The sequence below is a fragment of the Aquarana catesbeiana genome, linkage group LG01 (assembly GCF_042186555.1).
Source record: "Aquarana catesbeiana isolate 2022-GZ linkage group LG01, ASM4218655v1, whole genome shotgun sequence".
Taxonomy (NCBI): Eukaryota; Metazoa; Chordata; class Amphibia; order Anura; family Ranidae; genus Aquarana; species Aquarana catesbeiana.
The window spans coordinates 964,331,809-964,357,104 of record NC_133324.1 but is presented as its reverse complement, the minus strand read 5'-3'; the positions used below and the strand labels follow the sequence as shown (position 1 = coordinate 964,357,104).

At 41.7% G+C, this 25,296-nt stretch overlaps 1 long non-coding RNA gene across 1 annotated transcript in view; it reads right to left on the bottom strand.

Moving 5' to 3' along the window:
• LOC141122093 (uncharacterized) overlaps positions 1-25,296 on the bottom strand; it is a 107,342-nt gene that overhangs the window by 79,851 nt on the left and 2,195 nt on the right. Inside the window, exon 2 of the long non-coding RNA XR_012240618.1 lies at positions 4,431-4,553. This is a non-coding gene — a long non-coding RNA (uncharacterized lncRNA). The remainder of the gene's footprint in view (positions 1-4,430; positions 4,554-25,296) is intronic.

Genomic DNA, 25,296 nt, shown 5'->3' with positions numbered 1-25,296 from the left:
GAAAGCTCTATTTGTGGGAAAAAAGGACGTCAATTTTTTTTTGGGAGCCATGTCGCACGACTGCGCAATTGTCAGTTAAAGCGATGCAGTGGCGAATCGCAAAAAGTGCTCTGGTCTTTGGCCAGCCAAATCCTCCGGGGCTGAAGTGGTTAAAGCAGAATTCCACCCAAAAATGGAACTTCCGCTTTTCCGGTTCCTCAGTATCACCTTACTTAGGATTAGTATTTACACAAATGGCAGAATCATCAACTTTCCCACAAGAGATGCTGAGAGCTCATATTGTAACTTTGCCCAAACTGGGTAAAGACTCCAACACACCAGACAATTTTAGACCAATATCCCTCTTAAACTCAGACATTAAAGTCTATGCTAAACTCCTAGCCAGAAAATTAGAAAACATAATCCCTACCATCATACAACGTGACCAGATGGGCTTTGTAAAGGGGAGACAGACCTCTGATGCAACTAGGAGAATTGTTAATGTTATATATCATGCTGTGTGTAGTCGAACGCCTTCTCTGCTGTTGTCTATAGATGTGGAGAAGGCGTTCGACAGGGTACACTGGAAATACATGAAAATGGTAATGTCTAGGTTTGGATTTCAAGGTCCTATATTGAAGGCTATCCTAGCATTATACTCATGTCCTTCAGCTCGGGTGTACTCATTAGGGTTTTCTTATCCTTACCTTTCAACATTCGCAATGGGACACGTCAGGGATGTTCCTTATCACCTACTATCTTCAATCTAATGATAGAACCCTTGGCAGAGACCATAAGATCCCTCACCTCCATCAAATGCTTCCAGTTTGGTCCCGACAAGGACATTATAAACCTGTTTGTGGACGATGTAATATTGTTGCTAACTGACCGACGTACATCCCTTGAACAAGTGCATCAAATCCTCACAGATTTTGGGGACATATCATATTATAAAGTCAACTTTTCCAAATCATTAATTCTAAGCCTCGGTGTTCCTGAACACATTCCATACTCTTGGAGCACCAAAGGCATAACGTACCTATGGGTCACGTTAACAAATACCACAACCACATTGGCGGATGCCAACATCAAACCGCTGTTGACCAAAATGGAAGCTTAATTGAAAGAAATCTCCAACAAGAAACTTTCATGGATGGGAAAATTAGCAGCCTTCAAGATGCTAATCCTGTCACAAATCTTGTACATATTTAGAAAATGACCAATTCACATACCTCAACACTATACAGTAACACCTTGGTTTGCAAGCATAATTCGTTCCAGAAACATGCTAGTAATCCAAAGCACTTGTATATCAAAGCATTTTTTTACAGGGTATAAAAGAGAAGGGAGGCACCGCTAAGTGTAGCAATAAGTTGCTAAATGTTGTACCTTCATTAAATGTAACCATATTACTATACTTAGAGGCTCCACTCTTCGTTTTTATACTCAGTTGTGACATGACGCTACTCTTATATCAAGACATTGCTTGTATATCAAGGCAAAATTTATTAAAACATTTTGCTTGTCTTGCAAAACGCTCTCAAACCAAGTTACTCTCAAACCAAGGTTTTACTGTGTTAGAAAAAATGTCCAATCTTATGTGGAAATTCCTGTGGAATGGTAAGAAAGCCAGATGTCCCAAATATAACCTGACTCCGCATAAACGAGTAGGAGGGGCGGGCTTAACATACTTACATGACTATTTTTGGGCAGTCACATTAGTCCAACTTAAACACTGGTTCCAGGGTCCTGATAGACCAATATGGGTAGATATAGAGGAAAGGCAAACCCCAACTAAGACACTGAAAACCTTTCTCATGGGGGACAACTGGAAACATTGGAATATAAAACATCTCTCGCCACCAATTAGGGTGTCTATCCAAGCATGGCGATACCTTTTGTCCTTAAAACACCCTGCGGAAGTGGTCATAGACGTGCAGCATCCACTTGACATCTTAGAAGCCCAAATCCCCATGTTATCAATCAAACCACTTTCAAAACAAGGTATCACACAGATCTCGGATCTGTTTACGGACCAACAGCCTAACTCAGCGGAACAAATTCTCCATGACTATAACCTGCCAAAAAACACTCTATTTACCTGTGTACGTATCTCACAAATGAAAACAAATCCTATCACAAAGACAAAGATACCTACCAAAGCTTGGGAAATCTATTCCACAACCCACAATAACATCAGGGGGATATCTCTCTTCTATAATCTATTACAAGACAAATTGGTTCTTAGAAAAACCACTGCAATCCACAAATGGGAAACAGACTTAGGCACCGCACATACGGTCGCACAATGGCAATTTGCTTTTACGGAATTCCATAAGGCTTCCCACTGCACCAAACATTGGGACCTAACGGTCAAAATTACTAATAGATGCCACTATACACCTTACAGACTTGCTAAATTCTTCCCAGATCACTCCCCTCTCTGCTGGAGAAACTGCAGTAACACGGGACACTTACTACATATGTTCTGGCACTGTCCGAGCATAAAAAGTCTATGGAATCAAATATTCCAACTAATTTCCTCACTAACTGGTATCCTCACACCTCCCAACCCAGAACTAGGAATTCTACACTTGGGCATAGAGAAATTCCCATCATACTTCAGATCAGTGGTCACCCACATTCTCTTAGAAACTAGGAACCTACTACTGCGCCATTGGAAGGACGCTACCTCTACTAACCTCTCGGATGTGATCCTAGCTGTAAATAGAAGTTACACCTTTGAGCGCCTCATAGCAAACTCTATGCGTTGTAAACTGTTCGATAAAAAATGGTTAATCTGGATGAAGAGATTCAATAATCAATAATCCTTCATTGATATATGATAACATCATAGATACTATAACGTGTTAAAGGTAAATAGATAAATAAATAAATAATCAATGATATACGTGTCCAACGTATTGGTGAAATAAAAAGTAAAGTGCAATAGAGTGCAATGAAAAGTGCTGAATAAAAAAGGGGGTGCTTAAGCGCTGACGTGAATAAATAACCAAAATATTGTGATGCTGAGAGATAACCAATTAATATAGCTGCAACTAATAAATAAATAATGGTGCTAAATTATATGTGAGTGGATAATTGCGCTGATATTAACCTCTCACGTGCATACCTAAGTGCAATACCTATGTGTATAAAAAACACACAAATAAATATATAAACTGTGTAAAACATACACTATAAACATGAATTTCTACATATGATACCACTCTAATCCTAAAAAACAAAAAACTGCATAAATCATATGTGCATCCCCAAAATTGTAATTAAGGCAAATTAAAACCTAAAATTGCATATGAATATGGGTGCATTCAGTGCGGATAATTAATTACATAGAGCATACGGCTAATTAACGTGCATCAGTAATAAATAATTCAGGTGAAATAAAAATATATAAAAAAAACCAAATTGAATACATAAAATGCAAAATAATCCTAGACACATTTGTGTGTGAGCATTGGGGGCGAACGAATAGCCCGTGATACAGAGCCACATGCAGCTGATCATTACAATCCATACGCGATCTTTTCAAGCTAGGAATATGTGAGTACAACTTAGTATCCTTGCAATTTTATTTTGCTGAGATCATTGCGCAATGGATCTGTCTCTCTTATATATTCTATATGGCATGAGAGTAAGCGGAGAATCAGTGTAAACCCTACCGGGAACGGAGAGGTGAAAAGTGACATTGAATTCGCTACTACCATCATCAGTGGAGTTTTAAGCTTATTTGGCACTTTACTCATCCAAGCATGTTTTACTGACTTTTCATATGCTTTAATGCACCAAACTTAATTTAGAAACGTACCCACGGATTATTTTGCATTTTATGTATTGAATTTGTTTTTTTTTATATATTTTTATTTCACCTGAATTATTTATTACTGATGCATGTTAATTAGCCGTATGCTCTATGTAATTAATTATCAGCACTGAATGCACCCATATTCATATGCAATTTTAGGTTTTAATTTGCCTTAATTACAATTTTGGGGATGCACATATGATTTATGCAGTTTTTTGTTTTTTAGGATTAGAGTGGTATCATATGTAAAAGTGCTGAATACTGTCTGCAGCAACATCTAATAGTGTCACAAACACACAAAAGATATAAATAAAAGAAATGATCTTGCGCAACAGTAAATAAGTGCTACATCAATCATAAATAATGTAAACAGTGGGTAATAAATAAATGATAATAAATAAGTGTAGGATGATGATATATCAATAAATGCTCTGGGACATTAAAAATGGTAGAGACTAATGGAGAAGTCCATATAATGATGTATTAGTCCTCTTCTCATTGGGCAATTAACTCGATGATAATAATCTCAAAGTGTTGTTCTTATATATATAAAGTAGCCCACAGAACTTTAATGAAAAAGAGGAGAAATATAAGTCATCCACAAGTGAGCTCACAGAACTCTCACCTCCAATCCTTAGACGATCAGCATGTAAGTGGTTGGATGCTTCTCTGCTATTTTGTTAGTGGCCACCAGGGTGTACTCCGTCCCCGTATAGATGGTGCCCGTACAGATATCTCATATCCGGATCTGTGCCAACAGGAGATAAATGAGGGAGAATGTCTCTGAGGTGACCCAACACAGCCTATCACAGGGTGCCGCACGTTTCTCACACGTTCCGAATTCATTCACCAATCACGTGATATAAATACTATATGGTATCAAAATACGTGTATCAAAAAGTCTTTTATGTTTTTTTTCTTTTGTGTGCCCTGTTAAAATGTAAAAATAAATAAACATATTGAAAAAAAAAAAGAAAAGAAAATTACAGTGGCTGCAGATTGAAAAGGAAAGGTAATTTTTAATACCCTGTTTCCCCTAAAATAAGACCTAGCGTGACTGTCGGCGATGGCTTCAATATAAGCCCTTCCCCCCCAAATAAGCCCTAGTTAAAGTCTTTGTAGGTCTCATTTTCAGGGTAGGGCTTATTTTCGGGGAAACAGGGTAGGGCTTATTTGGAGGGTAGGGCTTATATTGCAGCCATCACCGACAATCACGCTAGGTCTTATTTTAGGGGAAACAGGGTAACATTGAATTACAACATGATTAGTGTCACAATTACATGTGCTATATTATTTTTTCTTTATTTGCTATTTTTTTCCCCATGAAAGTGGAGTTACCCTTTAAGACAATGCAGTGGGGTAGAGTATGGCAGGGCCCAGCCCCTCATGCCCTTTTTTTAAAATTTATCTTGCCTATTAGCCTTGCAAAAGGACCAGAACTGGTCAGTGGCAATATCTTGAACATTGCCACTACTCCTGCACTTGGGATATACATACTATCAAATTATGGTGGTGGCCAGGAAAGTTGACACATTTTTGCAAACTGTCATGGCCGAGACACATCAAAATATCATAATTTTTCATTCAGACTTTAACTGAGTCATCGCTCCAGGAAAGCACCCCCCCCCCCCCCCCCCCAACAGAATAGGCTGATTGCTGAAGTAAAGAGACAAAACCTATGTTGAAGCCCAGTAAACATGAACAATAATGTTCACTTACACAAAACCAGCTGACAATGGTCAAAATTTGTGTTTCCAGATCCAAGTTACAAAGCCTTTGATTAAAGGAAAACAGTGGGTAAATAACCCCATTGTTTCAAAGGGTGAAATTGTCTCCTTAGTCAACCCCAATGTTGACTCAAGCTGTCCCTCAGACAATGACTGAGATGCAAGGTTTATATTACACCAAAACGTCAACAGTCCCAAATGTATGAACAGACTATAATGATATTGACTAAAAGTGTCTATAAGGAGAAATTGTTTGTACAGCTAAATCTTTCTCTAAACCCTCAGTAAAGCCTGTCCAAGGTCTATTTCCAATACTCAAGGAAGACATTCAATTCCTGTATGTTTTTTTTTTTTTTGCAAATGCTATATATAAGACTCCAGGTCACAGATAACGACCATCATTTTTATATCCACTGACCCCATGAGTAATCTGCCATAGAGAGAAATATAAATTTTGAGGTAGAACAAATGAAGAATTGTGTCTAGATACCATCATTGTTGTAAAGACATAGAAACCGTGACTGCATCTACATGAAAATACCCATATAACATGTGTTGGCCCAAGACAAATAGGTTTTCATAGGATATGCATTTGCATTTATCCATATAAACATCCATTGTGTGTGATATTAATTAATCAAATTTATACTAAATGTATTATATTTTGTACCAATTGCCGGGGTCCCTGAACAATATAGACATATATGAAAAAGCCCCAATATATAGATAAATACCCATTGTAAAAGAAAACTAATTTTTCTGTTAACAAATAGTTTAGAATACATTTTCTGTCCTCAGACAAACCTAGTGGCTGAAGATGATATTACCTGAGCTTACCAAGTAAATCAAATAAAGTTCTCCAAACCAAGGGAGAATAAGCCAAACCTTCTAGGCTGAGCTTATGATCATTTTATAAGCTTATTGTCCCAGATGGTATAAAGGATGTGAGGACCATAGAGAAGGGATCACAGACCCACACGCCGGATACACCCCTAGACGATCAAGAAGTCTGCTGATATTTGACCATGCTCCATCTTGCTGGACCTTGTGACTGGAACCACTCGATGTACTTACATATTGGCGGACATCTTCCCCTTTTAAGCTGTTAGTAAGATACAGACCATTAAATCTTAATTTTCTTTTTCTATCAAAATTGTAGAGGTTATCTTATACTATTGATGTGCTGATATTATCATATACAGTGTGTAGAGAAATGCATCATTATCATCTGCCCATATTGAATGTCTAGGCTGTGTATTATTTTTTTGCATTGATACATGTCCCCTGGAGCAGGACCCAGGTCCCCAAATACTTTTTTTATGACAATAACTTGCATATAAGCCTTTAAAATTGCACTTTTGATTATTCATATTCGTCTCCCATAGACTTTAACAGTGTTTGCGCGTTCGAACAAATTTTTTGCCTGTTCGCAAACCATCCCTATTAAAGAATTAAGATAGTTTCTAGGAATGGTAACTATTCACGTAAGTTCATCGACAATTACGCTGAGATTAGCAAACCATTACTTCATCTGCTGAAGAAAGACACTGAGTGGTCATGGGGCAAGGAACAAGCAGACGCTGTGTAGGAACTGAAGGTATGACTCAGATAAAAATATTTGGAAGGGAGGAAAAATCAGAAGCACCACATGCCGGAAAATACATTTGAAAAAAGAAGGGACATTGAGGCCTTAAGTTGGCCCCAGGGACTTTAAACGGTGCTGAGATCAAAAAGGTAGAGAACATAAAATAAAATACATTCTTTATTTAACAATCTTTAAAAACAGACATTGGCCAAAAACCAAATACAAAACAGTATTTCATTGATACAGAGATTAATACCACTCTCTCAACATGTTTCGCTTTCCTAAGCTTCTTCAGGAGATATATTGTGATATTATGGTCAACTATGAAGATAGAGAAAATATATATGTAAACAAATGTCTGCTTGTAAACTGCAATCATAATATATATTGATACATATTGATTTGATCATGGGGAAAAAAAATAATATATGAAAAATACAAAAATTGATAAAATGTATATATATATATCATACATCAAAGGAATATACAACATATGTGTATCAAAAAATAATATCACAAGAGAAAATAAAAAAAAACCAACATCAACCACCACGTCACAATTTACTTTTTCAGTCTTACCTGTAGAGAAAAATATATATTTAAAAAAATAGAGATTTGTGCGATGGCAGATGTTTTGCTCTTCAGTCCCCACCTCATTGAAAAGGCATGCAGAGAGGAATAAAAATTCTAGAAGTAAATGAAATTCTCTAAAGGGGAGAAAAATCAAATAGATGGGTATTATAATCATATCAATTTTAATAAAGTTGACTAGCAATAGCATTGTGTCTGGGGGTAAAAATGATCCAGAATGGGAATATAAAAAGGTGTACCTCTAATAGAATCAATTCATAAGTAGCGAGGGGTTACATCCAAAAGATGATAAGGAGCCAAATTGCTGTATATGCGGAAGGACGGTTCCTATGCTGCAGTAGGATAGCAGTCGGAAAGTGGGCAGTATACAGGGCCAGAACGCCCACAAACAGCTGGTGGGTGAGCCAGACCTGAAGATACGTCTGCAAACTACCACAAGGGACCTAAAGATATAGGCATAAAAAGTAAACTAAGTTTTGGGTCAAATACAAAAAATGATTGCTAAAGAAAATACACTTACTAGTGATGGTCAAGATTTGTTTAAACCAGCGTTGCCATAAGGAGCGAAACATGTTGAGAGAGTGGTATTAATCTCTGTATCAATGAAATACTGTTTTGTATGTGGTTTTTGGCCAATGTCTGTTTTTAAAGATTGTTAAATAAAGAATGTATTTTATTTTATGTTCTCTACCTTATTGATCTCAGCAGCATTTAAAGTCCCTGGGGCCAACTTAAGGCCTCAATGTCCCTTCTTTTTTGAAGGTATGACTCACCCAAGCCCCCTATCTTGCATATCCAGAAGGAGGTAAACCTTTTTTCCTTGAGACAGAGTACACGCAGGTGAGTATGAGTTCTGTTCTTTACCAAAAACAAGAGAATGTCAGATTATCGCCTACGCCAGTAAAACATTGTTCTCAGTTGAGATTACGTTTTCTGACTGCGAAAAAGCTTTATTGTCCATTACAGAATTTCCAGTAACATTCAAGGTGAAAGAATTATTGTTGAGACCACACACCATCCTTTGCAGTATTTACAGAGTGAACGTATCAGGGATGGAAATGTGTCTAATAGCCGCATCACTGCTTGAACTTTGTCCTTGAAAGGGTGGCCCCTGGAAATTCGATACAAACAGAACAAGAAAAGTCCAGTGGCCCAAGGCCTTGCTGAGCTGCATGATTGTTCCGCCCCTGATCCCTGCACGGGGACCACAGACACTGACTTCTAGGGATGAGCCGAACACCCCCCTGTTCGGTTCGCACCAGAACATGCGAACAGGAAAAAAGTTTGTTCGAACACACGAACACCATTAAAGTCTATGGGACACAAACATGAATAATCAAAAGTGCTAATTTTAAAAAGGCTTATATGCAAGTTATTGTCATAAAAAGTGTTTGGGGACCTGGGTCCTGCCCCAGGGGACATGGATCAATGCAAAAAAAAGTTTTAAAAACGGCCGTTTTTTCAGGAGCAGTGATTTTAATAATGCTTAAAGTCAAACAATAAAAGTGTAATATCCCTTTAAATTTCGTAGCTGGGGGGTGTCTATAGTATGCCTGTAAAGGGGCGCATGTTTCCTGTGTTTAGAGCAGTCTGACAGCAAAATGACATTTCGAAGGAAAAAACCCATTTAAAACTACTCGCGGCTATTGCATTGCCAACAATACACATAGAAGTTCAAAAATGATGTGGGGGTCCCCCTAAATTCCATACCAGGCCCTTCAGGTCTGGTATGGATATTAAGGGGAACCCCGGCCAAAATTTAAAAAAAAATGACGTGGGGTTCCCCCTAAATTCCATACCAGACCCTTCAGGTCTGGTATGGATTTTAAGGGGAACCCCGTGCCAAAAAAAAAAAAAAACTGCGTGGGGTCCCCCCAAAAAAACCATACCAGACCCTTATCCGAGCACGCAACCTGGCAGGCCGCAGGAAAAAAGGGGGGACGAGAGTGCGCCCCCCCTTAACCGTACCAGGCCACATGCCCTCAACATTGGGAGGGTGCTTTGGGGTAGCCCCCCAAAACACCTTGTCCCCATGTTGATGAGGACAAGGGCCTCATCCCCACAACCCTGGCCGGTGGTTGTGGGGGTCTGCGGGCGGGGGGCTTATTGGAATCTGGAAGCCCCCTTTAACAAGGGGACCCCCAGATCCCGCCCCCCCCTATGTAAAATGGTAAGGGGGTACTTACCCCTACCATTTCACTAAAAAACTGTCAAAAATGTTAAAAATGACAAGAGACAGTTTTTGACAATTCCTTTATTTAAATGCTTCTTCTTTCTTCTATCTTCCTTCATCTTCTTCTTCTTCTGGTTCTTCTGGCTCTTCTGGTTCTTCCTCCGATGTTCTCGTCCAGCATCTCCTCCGCGGCGTCTTCTATCTTCTTCTCCTCGGGCCGCTCCGCACCCATGGCATAGGGGGAGGCTCCCGCTCTTCTCTTCATCTTCTTCATCTTCTTCTCTTCTTCTTTTCTTCTCTTCTTCTCTTCTTCATTTTCTTCTCCGGGCCGCTCCACATCCATGCTGGCATGGAGGGAGGCTCCCGCTGTGTGACGGCGTCTCCTCGTCTGACGGTTCTTAAATAAGAACCGTCTGACGCACGGTGACTTGACGGGACTTCCCTGTGATGTCACGGTGAAAGCCACAGGGAAGTCCCATCATGTCCCGTGCGTCAGAGGGGGACGGGATCACCGGGTGGCCCCGCCCCCGTTATTTAAGAACCGTCAGACGAGGAGACGCCGTCACACAGCGGGAGCCTCCCTCCATGCCAGCATGGATGCGGAGCGGCCCGGAGAAGAAAATGAAGAAGAGAAGAAGAGAAGAAGAGCAGAAGGAAGAAGAGAAGAAGATGAAGAAGAAGATGAAGAGAAGAGCGGGAGCCTCCCCCCATGCCATGGGTGCGGAGCGGCCCGAGGAGAAGAAGATAGAAGACGCCGCAGAGGAGATGCTGGACGAGAACGCTGGAGGAAGAACCAGAAGAACCAGAAGAAGAAGATGAAGGAAGATAGAAGAAAGAAGAAGCATTTAAATAAAGGAATTGTCAAAAACTGTCTCTTGTCATTTTTAACATTTTTGACAGTTTTTTAGTGAAATGGTAGGGGTAAGTACCCCCTTACCATTTCACACAGGGGGGGCCGGGATCTCGGGGTCCCCTTGTTTAAGGGGGCTTCCAGATTCCGATAATCACCCCGCCCGCAGACCCCCACAACCACCGGCCAGGGTTGTGGGGATGAGGCCCTTGTCCTCATCAACATGGGGATAAGGTGTTTTGGGGGGCTACCCCAAAGCACCCTCCCAATGTTAAGGGCATGTACGGTACGGTTCAGGAGGGCGGGGGCCGCACTCTCGTCCCCCCCCTCTTTTCCTGCGGCCTGCCAGGTTGCATGCTCGGATAAGGGTCTGGTATGGATTTTTGGGGGCACCCCACGTCGTTTTTTTTTTTTTTGGGCGCGGGGTTCCCCTTAAAATCCATACCAGACCTGAAGGGTCTGGTATGGAATTTAGGGGGAACCCCACGTCATTTTTTTTTTAAATTTTGGCCGGGGTTCCCCTTAATATCCATACCAGACCTGAAGGGCCTTGTATGGAATTTAGGGGGACTCCCACGTCATTTTTTTTTTTTAATTTTGGTTCGGGGTTCCCCTGTGGGGAATTCCCATGCCGTTTTTATCAATGAACTTCTATGTTTATTGTCGGCAATGCAATAGCCGCGAGTAGGTTTAAATTGGTTTTTTCCTTCAAAATGTCATTTTGCTGTCAGACTGTTCTAAACACGGGAAACATGCGCCCCTTTACAGGCATACTATAGACCCCCTCCAGCTACGAAATTTAAAGGGATATTACACTTTTATTGTTTGACTTTAAGCATTATTAAAATCACTGCTCCTGAAAAAACGGCCGTTTTTAAAACCTTTTTTTGCATTGATCCATGTCCCCTGGGGCAGGACCCGGGTCCCCAAACACTTTTTATGACAATAACTTGCATATAAGCCTTTAAAATTAGCACTTTTGATTTCTCCCATAGACTTTTAAAGGGTGTTCCGCGGCATTCGAATTTGCCGCAAACACCCCAAATTGTTCGCTGTTCGGAGAACTTGCGAACAGCCAATGTTCGAGTCAACTCAAAGCTCATCCCTACTGACTTCTTAGAAGAACAACTGTTGTCACGCTATAAGATTTATGATGATGAATACTGTAAACAGTTGCCGTGTGCATATGTAGATGGCTGGGCCTATCATCATAAGGACAAAGACCAGCTCCAACGGCTGGCATCAGGATCATATGGACCCAAAGTTGTAGCCCCAATCTCTGTGGGATACAAGCTTGGGCCAAGAAGCAGCCAAGTTGCTGAACTCACTGCAATCCTGAAAGCCATTGAGATGGCCATAGATTACCGCCTTAAAGAATTTGCCATCATCACTGATTCAAATTATGTCAGGAATAGTTTTGTTGAGTATCTTCCCTGATGGAAAAGGAACAACATGGTAAAAAGTAACCATAAACCTGTCAAACACGGTAAGTTGTTTTGTCAAATTGACCAATTGGTAAGGGAACACAAGATCACTCTGTATTTTAAGAAAACCAAGGGCCTCTCCAAAGTTCTAGGTGAAGAAAAGGAAGGGAATGATCAGGCCAATACTCTAGCCAAAGATGGGGCACTAACAGGGGAGTTGCTAGATATAGATCATCTCTTAGGTTCAGTACAGTTAGAAGCTGTCACTAGACAACAAGCTAAGATGACTGATGATTCAAAATGTATTGCAGTGGTGTCATGAAAACCCCAGTGTAGATGTAATCACAGCCCAAAAGGAAGAACTAATAATTGGCTTGTTTTATAACCATTTAAAACTCCCGGACCAGAATCCCCTTAATCAAGAAAATTATACGGGCAAGGAAGACTTACATATATTAATGAAATCCAAATCCCAGTTCCCGCTGCATCAGGGATTGTTGATCCGCACCTCAAAAGGGGGTATCCAACAATGGGTAGTCCCACTTAAATTCAGAGGTTTAATGCTACAGCATGCCCATGATGCCCCCACGCCTGGGCACTGCGGAGAAAAAATCACCTATGAGATCCTCCAGGATTACGCCTACTGGCCTCATATGCTGCGTGATGTGAAGGCATACTGTCAAGTATGCTTAATATGTCCTCAAGCCCTTCAGAAAAGGAGAATATGCATGCCTTGGTCAGACCTACAAATGGATTTCATTGGGCCTGTAATGAAATCTTCACGAGGGAATCAATATATGTTAACCGTGACATGTTTATTTACCAAATATGTTGAGTGTATTCCAGCACCAAATAACAGCTCCGACACATGTGCTGCCCTTTTGATAAATCACATATTTTCACGCTTCGGCCTTCCCCAGAGAATAGAGTCTGATAGGGGTTCACATTTCACTAGCGAAGTAATGACTAAACTGTGGAAGATATTGGGCGTAAAAAGGAAATTACACATCGCCTATCGACCCGCCTCTAGTGGTGGAGTGGAATGGTACAATCAGACAATTGTAAACATACTGAAGAAATTTGTAAAGGATACAGGCAAGGACTGGGATGCAAAGCTTTGTTTAGTCCTGATGGCCTTAAGGACAACCCCGAATACAGTCACAAAAATGTCACCTTTCAAACTCATGACCGGAAGGTGGATGGTCCTGCCCCAACACCTCTTGTACCGCACCACTGACCATAATCTGATCAACGCCACCACAACTCACCAATATACAGTATAGAAGATTTACGGAAGCATTTACAATATGCGTTCTCATTCGCACAGAGAAATATTGAAAGAGCTGCAACTAGCGCTAAAACATACTATGATCTTAAAAACCACAAAGATGGAGTATGAAACTGAGGACAAGGTGTATCTCTACAATTTCGCGAGAAACCCGGTAAAGGAACAGAAATTCCTGTCGTCCTGCAGAGGTCCATTCAACATTGTGGACAGGATCTCCATATGCATATGCATATTCCATGGAATGGTGAAATCAGTGAGAGATGGGTGCACATCAATCAATTATGTGCTTGCCACTCCAAGTCCCAATTACAGTTGCTGGAGGACTAACCCTCCTATCCCTCACTGGCGACATATACTTTCAAATTCAATTAAAAGGGTTGCCTCACCAGAACATCAATATTTTTGTTTTATATCTATTTGGTACTCAAACTTCCACATGTTTGCTGTGTCCCTCACATGGCTTCTCCCAAACTGCAAACGGGACTTGTTATGGCTTTCTTTCAACAATGGCTTTCTTCTTGCCACTCTTCCATAAAGGCCAGATTTGTGGAGTGCACGACTAATAGTTTTGCTGGATGGGAGTCTGAACAGATATCCTTTCCTGCTCGAAGATTATTCTCTTTTGCATTTAAGGGTCGGTCTCCACTTTTTGTCCTCGATGGTGCAAGATAGGGTGTCTCGCCTGCTGATATGCCTACTTGTATGTTAATCTGTGAAGTATGGGATACAGTTAAAAAAATGCTGGCTGTCGCATATCCCACTAGATACACTCCCATATGGGAAAATGATAGACTTTCACAAATTTCGGCTCTTAGAGGCTTTCAGAGATGGGCAAAATTAGGAATAACTACTTTAGCTCAGCTATATCAGAATGTTATACTTAAATCCTTTGAAGATCTGAGGGGAGAGTTCTCTGTAGAATCCAGCTGGTTTTATCAATTCCTTCAATTAGGACACGTTTAGTTTACCCCATTGCGGAGTGACGTACGACGTTCCGCTCTTCTGTTGACCTCGCTGGGTATTGTTTCCTGTTTATGTGAACCGCACGGCCGTACTGCGCATGCACGGCTGAGCCAAATGTTGTTTTACTTCCTGCTTCACATATAGGGCGCTCTTAATGCGCATGTGCGGCCGGAGGCGAAATTAAAAAATTAAAAACAGCTGTTTTATGTGCCGCACTGCCCTATCAGAGGGCAGTGCGATCTAAGATGCTTTGCTATTTATGTGGACGTGCTTGCATCATTAGCCACGCCTCTGATGATATCCATATAGGATGAAACATGTCAGGCTGGCTGATGCAAGCACGCTGTGAACTGCGGACCATTTTCTGTTTGTGATGATGTATACTGCATATTTATAAGTAGACTACAATAAATGCCTTTTTTTTACCCATACGGGCTTCACTATTATTGCTCTTTTTCTACTGGGTTATCTCGCTGGTGACTACATAATCCATTCATCTTCCCATGTGAACCTTGATGTCCTGATGTCATGTGACCATCTGGCTTTTCCATTTTCTGGCTGTCTGTGATGGAGTGTGTCATTCGGAGCTACAGTTGAGCCTTGGCATCATATGATTACATTGCATGCTTTTCATTGTTTTCTGGTAAGCAGATTGGCTGCGGGGGGGTGTGGTGTGCTTCCTTTGTGCACACTGAAGTTTTGGTGGAGGCTTCACGTCACTTCTACTCTTCTAAAATAGTTTCAACGGACTATTATAATCTTTTTATTATTTTTAATTTAGCGATGCATTTTGACTTTTTTATATTGGATATTAATATTCTGGTTGAACCGCTTATATGTATATTGGGTTAATGTGAAACCTCTATCTATACCTCCCCTATTGGTAATACTATAAGGCGTGCACTTTTTGTTGCCCGTAGACAGATTGCTCTTAAATGGACCTCTCCACATCCACCGACTGTGTCCGATTGGATTGTAGATCTCAATAGGATCATTCTCTTTGAAAAGCATTCATATTCCCTAAGGAACTCCCTGAATAAGTTTGATGTTATCTGGTCTAGATGGCTTCAATCTATGACTTAGGTATCATGTCAACCAATGGGTACTGTGTACTTTGTAATACTGGATATTGTCATTTTTTTTGTGTGTGTCATATATACTGTGAGTGAGCGGGGGGGGGGGGGGGTGGGGGTGGGGGGGTTGGATGGCGGGGTTTGTTGAAGGGGGGTGGTTTGGGGTACATATATTTATTTATATATTCTTTTTTTCTCTGGGGGGTTTTGGTTTGGTGTGATTTCTATTTTTGTGGTTTTATCTGTATTGTGTCAATGTTGTTTTCATATAAAATAATAAAAAGGATTTGATTCAAAATAGTTGTCCTGTGGACAGATCCTGAGCTGTGGATCTCTGCAGTTCCTCCAGAGTTACCATGGGCCTCTTGGCTGCTTCTCTGATGAATGTTCTCCTTGCCCGGCCGGTCAGTTTAGGTGGACGGCCATGTCTTGGTAGGTTTGCAGTTGTGCCACAATCTTTCCATTTTCGGATGATGGATTGAACAGTGCTCCATGAGATGTTCAAAGCTTGAGATATTTTTTTATAACCGAAACCTGCTTTAAACTTCTCCACAACTTTATCCCTGACCTGTCTGGTGTGTCTCTTGGCCTTCATGATGCTGTTTGTTCACTAAGGTTCTCTAACAAACCTTTGAGGGCTTCACAGAACAGCTGTATTTATACTGAGATTAAATGACACACAGGGGGACTCTATTTACCAATTAGGTGACTTCTAAAGGCAATTGGTTCCACTAGATTTAAGTTAGGGGTATCAGAGTAAAGGGGGCTGAATACAAATCCCACATCCCCGCCTGCTGACATCAGTGGCCGGGCGGAAGAGCTGGGAGAGGACACCAAGCTGTGACAGTGGCATGGCCGCAGTCCGGACAGCACTGTCACTCAGTCCGGTTCCGGACCACGGTCCGTCATTTAGTGACCCATGCACTACGCGTTTCATAAAATGAATTCACTTCTTCATGAGACTCTGGATGACGATAATCTACAATGTATAATGAAATATTCATACCATAATATGTTTCCATCAAATTACAAATAACACCAATATTTACTTACATGATACATAAAGAACGAGCCTATAGTAAAAAGGCTTCCTTAACTGCAGCAAAGCAGGAAACAGAATCCAAGAACACCAATAGAATGGAGCCAAAAAAGGTACAAAGTATTTGGACCGCAAACGATGAATTATCTGTAATGATATAGCCTCTAATTTAAAACCAATCACATAAGCTCCCATGTTACAGATACCCAGAATAATGTGCTATCTGTTACCTGTCAACCCAGAAATCTAGAGATAATACCACAACCACAAATACATAATCATGTACCGGGCACCGTCCTGCATAGCAACATCTAATATATAAAAACTATTATAGTATTTATAGCGCTAATGATAATATATAATTATCCAACCAATATAGTGAATTACCAATACATAATTACAATTAAACCTCAAGGACAATTATTACAAGGAAAATGGAGCTGTATAAATCCCAATCAAGCTGTTCCAGCATTGTCCCAAAGTCATCCTCACACCCCGAGCTGTAAAGAGTAACACACAGAGGAGTCCCCTGGTTATAACTCATCTCTAAATCCATCATCAAGTCATCACAACAATATCCTCCATCAAGTGTAACTGTTTCAAAGGCTGTGCATTCCCCTATGGTGTATCCATTAGGTCTACCATCACTACAGGTCCATCATTTATACTCTCTGCCCTGCCCAAGATGTGTCCGTATATGCCCCACCCTGCCTGTGGTGTCACTGCACCACATCTCTATCTTGTTCAATCAGAGAATGAGGGGACTCATTGAGAAAATGCAAACCAAATTCTGAATGGCATCCATACCAAACAAATGTTTTGTTGAAAGGGTCATGTAAAAAGCCCCCCTTGTGATTTGCAATCTAATATACGAACTGTACCTTTAAAAGTTATCTTGCTGATTAAATAAAAATATATATTGTTGTGTAAGATGGGTCTTGTGTAGGGATGAGCTTCAAGTTCGAGTCAAACTCATGTTCGACTTGAACATCGGCTGTTCGCCAGTTCGCCGAACAGCGAACAATTTGGGGTGTTCGCGGCAAATTTGAAAGCCCAGAACACCTTTTAAAAGTCTATGGGAGAAATCAAAAGTGCTAATTTTAAAGGCTTATATGCATGGTATTGTCATAAAAAGCGTTTGGGGACCTGGGTCCTGCCCCAGGGGACATGTATCAATGCAAAAAAAAGTTTTAAAAGCGTCCGTTTTTTCGGGAGCAGTGATTTTAATAATGCTTAAAGTGAAATAATAAAAGTGTAATATTCCTTTAAATTTTGTACCTGGGGGGTGTCTATAGTATGCCTGTAAAGGGGCGCATGTTTCCTGTGTTTAGAACAGTCTGACAGCAAAATGACATTTCAAAGGAAAAAAAGTCATTTAAAACTACTTGCGGCTATAATGAATGAATTGTCGGTCCGGCAATACACATAAAAGTTCATTGATAAAAATGGCATGGGATTTCCCCACAGGGGAACCCCAAACCAAAATTTAAAAAAAAAATGGCGCGGGGGTCCCCCTAAATTTCATATCAGGGTCTGGTATGGATATTAAGGGGAACCCCGTGCCAAAGTAAAAAAAAAATGGCATGGGGTCCCCACAAAAATCCATACCAGACCCTTATTCGAGCACGCAAGCTGGCAGGCCACAGGAAAAGAGGGGGGAGGACGAGAGAGCGGCCCCCCTCCCTCCTGAACCATACCAGGCCATATGTCCTCAATATTGGGAGAGTGCTTTGGGGTAGCGGCCCCCAAAGCACCTTGTCCCCATGTTGATGAGGACAAGTGCCTCATCTCCACAACCCTGGCCGGGGACCTCCAGATCCCACCCCCCTGTGTGAAATGGTAATTGGGTACAAAAGTACCCCTACCATTTCACAAAAAAAGTGTCAAAAATGTTAAAAATGACAAGAGAGTTTTTGACAATTCCTTTATTTAAAGTCTTCTTCTTTCCATCTTCTTCGGGTCTTCTTCCTTCCTTCCTTCTTCCTTCGGTTTCTTCTTCTATCTTCTTCTTCCTCTGGTTCTCCCTGTGATCCTCTGCTTCATGCTCCGGTGTTCTTGTCCGGCATCTTCCTCCACGGCGTCTTCTTCTCTGATTCGTTCTTGGGCCACATCCATGGGAGGCTCCCGCTGTGTGACGCTTCCCTTCTTCTGACACTCCTTAAATAATGGAGGGTGGGCCACCCGGTGACCCCGCCCCCCTCTGACGCACAATTAAAGGAATTGTCAAAAATTGTCTCTTGTCTTTTTTAAAATTTTTGACACTTTTTGACACTGTTTGACACTTTTTTGTGAAATGGTAGGGGTACTTTTGTACCCCATTACCATTTCACACAGGGGGGCCGGGATCTGGGGGTCCCCTTGTCAAAGGGGAATTCCAGATTCCTATAAGCCCCTGCCCGCAGACCCCCACAACCACCAGCCAAGGGTTGTGGGGATGAGGCCCTTCTCCTCATCAACATGGGGACAAGGTGCTTTGGGGGGCCACTAACCCAAAGCACCCTCCCAATGTTGAGGGCATGTGGCCTGGTACAGTTCAGGGGGAGCGCCCTCTCGTCCCCCCTCTTTTCCTGCAGCCTGCCAGGTTGCGTGCTCGGATAAGGGTCTGGTATGGATTTTTGGGGGAACCCCATGCCATTTTTTTTTTAAATTTTGGCGTGGGGTTCCCCTTAAAATCCATACCAGACCTGAAGGGTCTGGTACGGATTCAAGGGGGACCCCCACGCCATTTTTAAAAAAAAAATTGGCGCGGGGTTCCCTTTAATATCCATACCAGACCTGAAGGGCCTGGTATGGAATTTAGGGGGACCCCCACGCCATTTTTTAAAAAAATTTTGGTTCGGGGTTCCCCTGTGAGGAAATCCCATGCCGTTTTTATCAATGAACTTTTATGTGTATTGTCGGACCGACAATTCATTAATAGCCGCAAGAAGTTTTAAATGACTTTCTTTCCTTTGAAATGTCATTTTGCTGTCAGATTGTTCTAAACAAGGGAAACATGCGCCCCTTTACAGGCATACTATAGACACCCCCCAGGTACGAAATTTAAAGGAATATTACACTTTTATTGTTTCACTTTAAGCATTATTAAAATCACTGCTCCCGAAAAAACTGACGTTTTTAATACTTTTTTTGCATTGATACATGTCCCCTGGGGCAGGACCTAGGTCCCCAAACACTTTTTATGACAATAACTTGCATATAAGCCTTTAAAATTAGCCCATAGACTTTAACGGTGTTCGCGTGTACGAAAAATGTTTTGCCTGTTCGCATGTTCTGGTGCGAACCGAACAGGGGGGTGTTCGGCTCATCCCTAGTCTTGTGTTGAAAACTAAACTAGACATGGGGAAGCGACGTATGTGTCATAAGATAGTCTCAAGTTATATCTGTCTGGGTGACGTGATATAATGTAACATGATGGGTTTGCTTAGATAAAGAGTTAATGACTATGATTGATTGATTTATGTTAAAAAAGAAATGTGTCATTTGAATATGTACCCCTTATTGGTGGAAAGTGATGTTTCATCCATATTTAACACCTTACCTGAGCCAGAATAAACGGGACAGTGTATGAAGCAATTTTGCTGTGTGAATTATTCATGTACGCTGTTAGTGTATGTCAGATAGGTCAGTGTATGTCAGGTAGGTGAATGTAATGGTCAGTGTATGTCAGGTAAGTCAGTGCGCGTCAGGTAGGGTCAGTGCCAACAGCCACACCTACCAGATACAGAGACCCAAGACTGGGAATGAAAACCCCAAATTGAGTTTGAAGAGCATGATGAAGCTGGAGATACCAAAAAAATATGGTTAGGTATACCAAATTCCATCTTGAGTTCCTGGAATGATTTCACTCTACCAATGACAAGAACATGTGAAAGGTATATAACCCCCCAGTCAGCCCATATCCTGTAATCAGTCAGTGATAGCAACTCAGGTAAACATGAATTGTTCCACAATGGGTGAAGGTGTGGAAAAGGGGAGCATTGGTGAGTTTAATGTCTATACTCCAGATTTTGCTGTGGTGGTAAAGCATACTCGGAGGATTGAGTAGGCTCCCTTGCTCCATGTAAAATGGACTGAAAAGGACGGCTAACTGGGAAGGGGGAGTTATGGCATACTAAGGTGATGTAGCTATCTCGGTTTAGTTTATCAAGGTAAAAAAGTGGCAAAGTTGAGATGCTACATAGTAGAGATGCAAATCGGGCAGAGCAGTACCATCCAAATTACTGGGACATTTCAGTATACACCATGGTAGTTTATGTCTAGAGATACCCCATATAAATGTGTTAAGAATGGATTCCATGGCTTTGAAGATTGGAGGAGGAATGTATAGTGGGGAGTGTCAGACGACATAGAGTAGTTTAGGAAGTAAAATCATCTTCACTAAATGAATACGTCCCATGACACCAAGTGGGTGGGAAGACCATATTTGCATCTTAGATTTGAGAACTGTATACAGGGGTTCCTGATTTAACTCAATGCAATCTGCTGGAGACTGTGAAATTTGGATACCCAGGTATTTGAGTTGACTGGCCCTGACAACTGGAAAAGGAGGCCTGCTGAGAAGCAGGAGCACCCAGATCCAAAGGGAGAATCTGGGACTTGCTCCAATTGATCTGTAAGCCTGAAATTTCTCCAAACCTTTGGATTAGGAGCAAGATAGCTGGCAGTGATGACTCTGCATCCTCCAGATACAAAAGCATGTCATCAGCATATAAGCTGATAGTTTTGACTATAGAACCAGCTCGAAGGCCTCTGATATTCGGATTTTGTCTGATAGCTATAGCTTAGGGCTCTACAGCTAGTGCATAGAGTAGGGGGGCCTTGCCTTGTACCTCTGGAAAGAGGGAAAGAGTTAGGCACTCTGCCATTTACTTGGATCCGAGCCATGGAGGCTTGGTGAAGAAGTTGAAGCCATTTAATAAAATTTGGGCCAAACCCAAACCTATGAATGCCTTCCCACAAGTACTCGCATTCCACTGAATCAAATGCCTTAGCAGCATCAAGACAAACCACAACTGACATTATCTTGATTGGATTGTATGTTCATGAAAAGCCGCCTTAAGTTGAAGGCTGTGTTTTTGTTTGGCATAAAACCGACCTGGTCCAGATGTACTAGGATGAGTATAACTTTATTAAGACGTAGTGCTAGAATTTTCGCTAGTGTTTTTTACATTTAATTGTAGGAGTGAAATGGGGCGGAATGATTCTGGTAAGAGAGGGACCTTTCCAGGCTTAGAAATCAAAATAATTAGGACTTCTCCCATGGTAGCGGGAAGAGTGGCAGAGTCAAATATATGGTTAAACAATTCTCGTAGTCTTGGAGCATGAACCTCCCTAGACTGTGAATAAAATTCAAAGGGTAGTCCATCCGAACCAGGTGCCTTGGATGGGGAGAGGTTGGCAATGGCTTCCTCAATTGCCAATAGTAATAGGGGCCTCTAATTGACTGATTTGTGAAGGGGTGAGTGAAGGGAAAGAAATATTTTCAGGAATTCAGACAGTTCTGCATGGGAGTGATGGGAGGTGGAGGAGTAAAGGTCCGAAACAAAGGTCTTGAATTCCGTGGCTACCAGCAGTACGGTCGTCGGGGGCAGTCTGCAATGTGATCACTACAGGGGGCTTAAGATCCAGATGAGCGATGTAGGCAAGTAACTTGCCAGCTCGTTCACCATGTTCAAAAATCTGCTGTTTGCTAAAGAAGATCTTTTGTTTGGCTATTTAGAAATGGAGCTGGTTAACTAATCTAGCCTGCAATCTGACTACAGAAGCATTGGCCACAGATGGATCAGTTTGAAAGATCTGTTCTGAGGACTTTAAATGATCTTCCGCTTGTTGCAATGCTGTAAGAGTCCAGTGGGGCTTCCGCAAGAGGAAATCTGTGCCAACTGAGCATGCGCCAAAGATTCCTCATGGCACCAACCCGCACCTGCGCAGAACACTTGATGGAAAAGGGCAGGAAAATGCCCAGGATGCGGACAGGAAGTGACCTAAACCTAATGAAAAAAGGCAGGAAAATACCCAGGAGGCGCACAGGAAGTGACATCAACTTGATGGAAAAAGGCGGGAAAATCCCCAGGAGGCGCACAGGAAGTGACCTCAAACTTCCCTATATAAGCCCAGCCCAGACACTGCCAAAAAGCGCCTCTGAGTGGAGATCTAGATGGAGATCTTCCGCTCTGAGAAGCGGCTCGCTGGCGTGTGATGTCACCGGAGTGTGAGAAAACCACAATGCATTTCAGTTCATGCGCGAAGCTCACAGTGGGCATGTGCACTCCTTTGTCAAGTGTAAAGTGAAGGGGAAGCTATTTTTGGTTGTCTCTTGACGTCAATTCTCTTTATACGTCTATTCCCCACCATATAGGCCTATTGGCAGTACAACAGTTTTTGTCATCAGACCCTTTGCTCAATGCCAAACAAGCTGTGTTCATCACTGAAGCTACATCCTTCTGTTTAATGCATAACTATTTTCATTTTTAGGAAGAGTTTTACCTAAAAACCCATGGTACTGCCATGGAAACCAACTTTGCACCGTCTTATGCCAATTTGACCATGGGTTTGTGGGAAAACTGGTTCATATGGAACAATAACCCTTTTGCCAAACATTTGGTGTTTTACAGCAGGTATATAGATGGTATTATCGTTATTTGGGATGGTCCCCCGTCCTCAATTGACTATTTTGTCTCTTGCTGCAATACAAATGATTTAGGTCTTTCTTTTACATCTGTATGTAATAAGAAAAGCGTATCTTTTTTAGATCTTGAACTCTTTCATGATAACAACCATATTCTTGCTCGCAATTATACCAAACCCACTGCGGGTAACTCATATCTACCTTTTGATAGTTGCCATCATCCGCAGTGGTTAATAATATACCTAAAGGTCAGTTCTGCAGATTGAGACAAAATTGCACCAGAGACTGCGACTACATTTCTCAAAGTGTACATCTCAAAAATAAATTTTTGGAAAAGGGATATCCTAATAAAGTAGTGAATCAGGCCTATACCACCTTTCTTCCGGGTAAAAGACCTAAGACCAATAAACCGCCTGAAAATGTAACTGCACGTTGTATTACTAGATATCATGGAAAATACAAGGAAGACCCTCTTTTGAATATCAGTCTTAGTGATAGACCCAAGGTCACTTACAGAAGGGCCCCCACATTAAAAAACAAGATAGTGCCAAGTAAATTAAAAAGTATTAAAATAGACAATCCTTTATGTTTAATCCCTCTCATAGGGATTTACAGATGTAACAAACCTTTATGCAAAACCTGCACCTTTGTGAGACATGGACAACAGAGTTTTCAGCACAAGGACAAGACCTATCATTTAGACAAACTTTTTAATTGCTCTACAGACTATGTTGTTTATTGTCTGACATGTCCTTGTAAACTGTTATATGTTGGTCTACCACAACGTTTCGGCAAACATCATCATTTTGTGGAGGTAGGTTTTGCGACCAACATAGCGTTCCCCGCCACATTTTAGAGCACCATAATCAATCTACTGCAGGTTTACAGGTGTGGGTTATAGAATCCATACCTCGTAACCTGTCTGAAGCTGAACATATTTCCAGGCTGTGAACGCGAAACTTTTTGGATATATACTTTGGATACTCTTGCACCTAATGGGTTGAGTGAAGAATTAGAAGTCAATACTATAATATAACGTTCATTTGCCTTTTTGCACATATATGTATTTTTGCTTGTATGTATGTATGCATGGGTTTGCTATAGCTTCCCCCCGCCCCCTCCCCGTGCCTTCCCCTCCCATTTTTCCTTAGATTGTTCCTATGACACTATTTCCTTTTCCTTTGTCATGCGAGTGCATATTGTATGTGCTTGTGCATACATATGCATATACACATACAAATACAATTTGATATTTTAGCCAATCCTCCATGCCATACAACATTCTACCTCATTCAGTGTTCATTCTCTCTATATATTTTTACATCATTATTATTATCCGTAAGGAACTATCAACTGCTACTATCGTCACCATTATTATTATTATTATTACCATTAGTCCCTCTAGTAACCACATTTCTTTCCCCTCTCCGTTTTTTCTTTTCCCCTTCTTCCCTTTATTTCGTACATATATTGTAACAATTTTTTCTAATAATTGTAGGCCCTACACATGTATTTGTGCGAAAGGAGAGAGAGAAAGAGTGGGAGACAGAGGGGGAGATAAAGGGGAGAGAGGTGGGAGAAAGGAGGGAGAGAGAGATGGAGAGGACAGAGAGAGAGAGTGTGTGAGGTAAGAGAGAGAGGGGGGAGAGAGAAGGAGAAAATAGGGAGGGAGAGAGAGTGTGGGAGAGAGGGGGGAAGGGAAGAGAGAGAGAGAGAGAGAGAGAGAGAAGGAGAGAGAGGAGGAGAGAGAGAAAGGGGAGAGAGAGGGAAAGAGAGAGAGAGATGAAGGTAGATAAGGGGGAGAGAGAGGGAGAGAGAGAGAGGAGAGAGAGAGGGAAAGAGAGAGAGGAGAGGGAGAAAAGAGGAAGGGAGGGAGAGAGAGTGTGGGAGAGAGGGGGAGGGAAGAGAGAGGGAGAGAGAGGGAGAGAGAGGGGGGAGAGAGAGAAAGGGAAGAGAGAGCGAGAGAGGAGGAAGAGAGAGGGACAGAGGGAGACAGAGGAGGAAGAGAGAGAGAGAGCGGGAGAGAAAGGTAAGAGAGAGGGGGAGAGAGAGATGGGGGTGGAGGGAGAGAAAGGGGAGAGAGAGTGAGAGAGAGAAAGAGAGAGAGAGGAAGAGATGAAGAGAAAGGAGAGAGAGAGGGGGGTAGG